Genomic DNA, 2,862 nt, shown 5'->3' on the forward strand with positions numbered 1-2,862 from the left:
GCTGGAACCTTTTCCTTGTTGTAGGGACTTGTTAAAGATAGATGTTAGAGGGACTGCATATTACATCCATCACATTTTTCAGTATTTTAGGGTAGAAATTGTCTGGGCCGGGAGTCTTATTACCGTTCATTTTATTAAGTTTATCTCTCACATCATTACTGCTAATATGCATATCACTTAGTGCGTTTTGGGTTGCAATTTGATGCTCTTCGATGGTGTCATTAGCGTCTACTGTGAAATCTGAACTGAAAAACCTATTTAAAGTAGAGGCAATTTCCTGATCGTCCGAGATAAGAGCACCCTCGTCGCTGATAAGTGGACCAATGCCCGCCTTGAGTCTCTTATTGCCGTTAATGTATCCATAAAAAAGCTTAGGATCCGTAGAACTTGTTTTTGCTATATCAATTTCAAATTGTCGTTTACAGTTCTAATGAGTTTTTTAACTTTTCTTCTACTACTGGTATATTGCCCTGTGAGTAATTCACTGGTGTGACTTTTAAGCAAGGTGTGGAGACGGTTTCTTTCTTTAACTGCTTTGCTAATATCGGCATTAAACCACGCTGGTTTGTTTCTACCCTTGTTTTGTCTGGATTTCATTGGCACGTACTTGTTTTGAGCGGTCATGAATACGTGCTTAAATTCTGCCCACATTTCGTTTACATCATTAATTCTTTCTATGTGCTCAGCTAGTGTACTCAGGGCGTCCTTTAGGCCATTAAAATCTGCGTTTTTATAGTCCGGCAATTTAGTTTTACTTGTGCACTCATTATGTGAGAGATTCATGGAAAATCTTATGAGATTATGATCGCTAGTTGCTAGATGTTCACCCACAGTGAGGCTTGAGACCATATCTTCATTTGTAGTGATAACAAGATCTAAGATATTGCCCTATCTTGTCGGTTCCGTGACACATTGAAATAAAAAGTTGTTCTTAATGAAATCTGTCATTCTTTTGTCAATATTACTGCTACCGGTAACTGTATTCCAATTTACTGACGGCAGGTTGAAGTCGCCAGTAATCAACGTTTCGTCCCCATCGAGAACTTCCTGCAAGGTACTATATAGTTCTGTGTCTTCCTCTGGAGTATGAGTAGGGCGACGGTAGACTGTAACAATATTTATATTCATATATTTTAAACGTAATTTGACACAGACCAATTCGGTGTTCTGTCCACTTAAGGTTACCTCTGTTGGGTTTAAGTGATTTTTTACATATATCCCAACACCACCTCCTAAGTGTCCATTTTCTCTGCATTTATAGTGAAATTTATAAGTGTCTAACTGGTATTCAGCTAATAAATCTTTATTACCTATATCAAGATGCGTTTCTGTTACGGCAATTATATGAAAATCTTCGACACTTAGAAGGATTTTGAGTTCGTTAAACTTGTTTCTAAGACTGTGAGCATTGAATGATAATACTTTAATTTGCTCTGCGGTTGGCTTTGAATGTAGGGCTAATCCGGATACACCATCTCCCCGGGAATTACGATTTAGTTTCCCTGGGTCAGTGGAGGGGTGGATAGGGAGGGAGAGGAGGGGGAGGGTGGCTGCGCGACCGTGAGATTAGGGGGCGAGGTGAGGGTGAGGGCGGGGGCTGGGGTGAAGGGCGAGGTGGGAGCGTCCGTGAGGTCCCCAGGGGGCGCAAGTGTTTCCGCCACACCTGCATTCTCATGGAGTTTAAAAACTGCCATATTTATCAATTTGCCCATCTCTGCAATTCCTTTCGCATTTAAGTGTACACCATCTTGTCTAAAGAGGCTTGGCTTTTCCACAAATCTGTTCCAGACATCATTGAAATATATGTTTTCTCTGGTACACATTTCCTTAAGGGCTCCATTAATTTCTACTACTCTGTTCCTGCAGTAAGAATTGGAACGTAGCCTTGGCAATATACCATTTACCACGCACTTATCTGACTTATTTTTCATTACTTTTAGAAGGGCTTCATATTTCTGCAAGATATTTTTGGTGGAAACTCTACCTCCGTCGTGTGCATCATTTGTTCCTACATTTACTACAAGACATGCATCTCGACTGACTGGTGTACTTGCAATGTCTTTGGTGATCATGTCAATCTTGCTGCCAGGTACAACCTTCACTGATCTCTTCTTGCCTTTATTATTTGATGCAAAGGCAGCGCCCTGACCTCTTAATATGGAGTCACCAACCACCAGTGTGGTGCTCTCCCTAGTGCTGAATTTGGTGTCCAGGAAACGTCCACTTGCTTTGTTTACATCCTGGCTTCTATGTTTAACATTCTTATGGACGACCTGTTTTACTCTGCTATTTTCCCCTTCATCACAAAGAACGGAAAACCTGTTGGATGTAGGAATTCCGGGTGTTTTCTTAGGCGTTTGTTTACATTTTCGTTTATTAGGCAAGGACGATCCTGCCTCACAAATTTGTTGTCATTCTACTCGGAGGTCTATGAGGCAGTAGATAGCGATAAAGCTTACGGTGTTATTTATCTGGACTTTAGTAAAGCTTTTGATAGAGTCCCACACGAAAGGTTAGTTAGAAAGGTTCGAGCACACGGTATAGACGGCGATATCTTAAAATGGATAGAATCCTGGCTGAAAGGACGAAAGCAGAGAGTATTAATAAATGGAACTAAGTCGGACTGGGGATTAGTAACTAGCGGTGTACCACAGGGTTCAGTACTCGGTCCCTTATTATTTATCATATATATAAATGATCTAGACTTAGGAGTCAATAGCAGAATCAGCAAATTTGCCGACGATACAAAAATAGGGCGTATCATTAACTCGACTGACGATTGCCATTACTTACAAAAAGACCTCGATACATTGTCCAAATGGTCTAAAACTTGGCAAATGGAATTTAACGTTGAAAAATGTA

The sequence above is a fragment of the Coenobita brevimanus genome, chromosome 78 (genome assembly GCF_032717465.1).
Source record: "Coenobita brevimanus isolate Jiangsu-jjx chromosome 78, ASM3271746v2, whole genome shotgun sequence".
Classification (NCBI taxonomy): domain Eukaryota; kingdom Metazoa; phylum Arthropoda; class Malacostraca; order Decapoda; family Coenobitidae; genus Coenobita; species Coenobita brevimanus.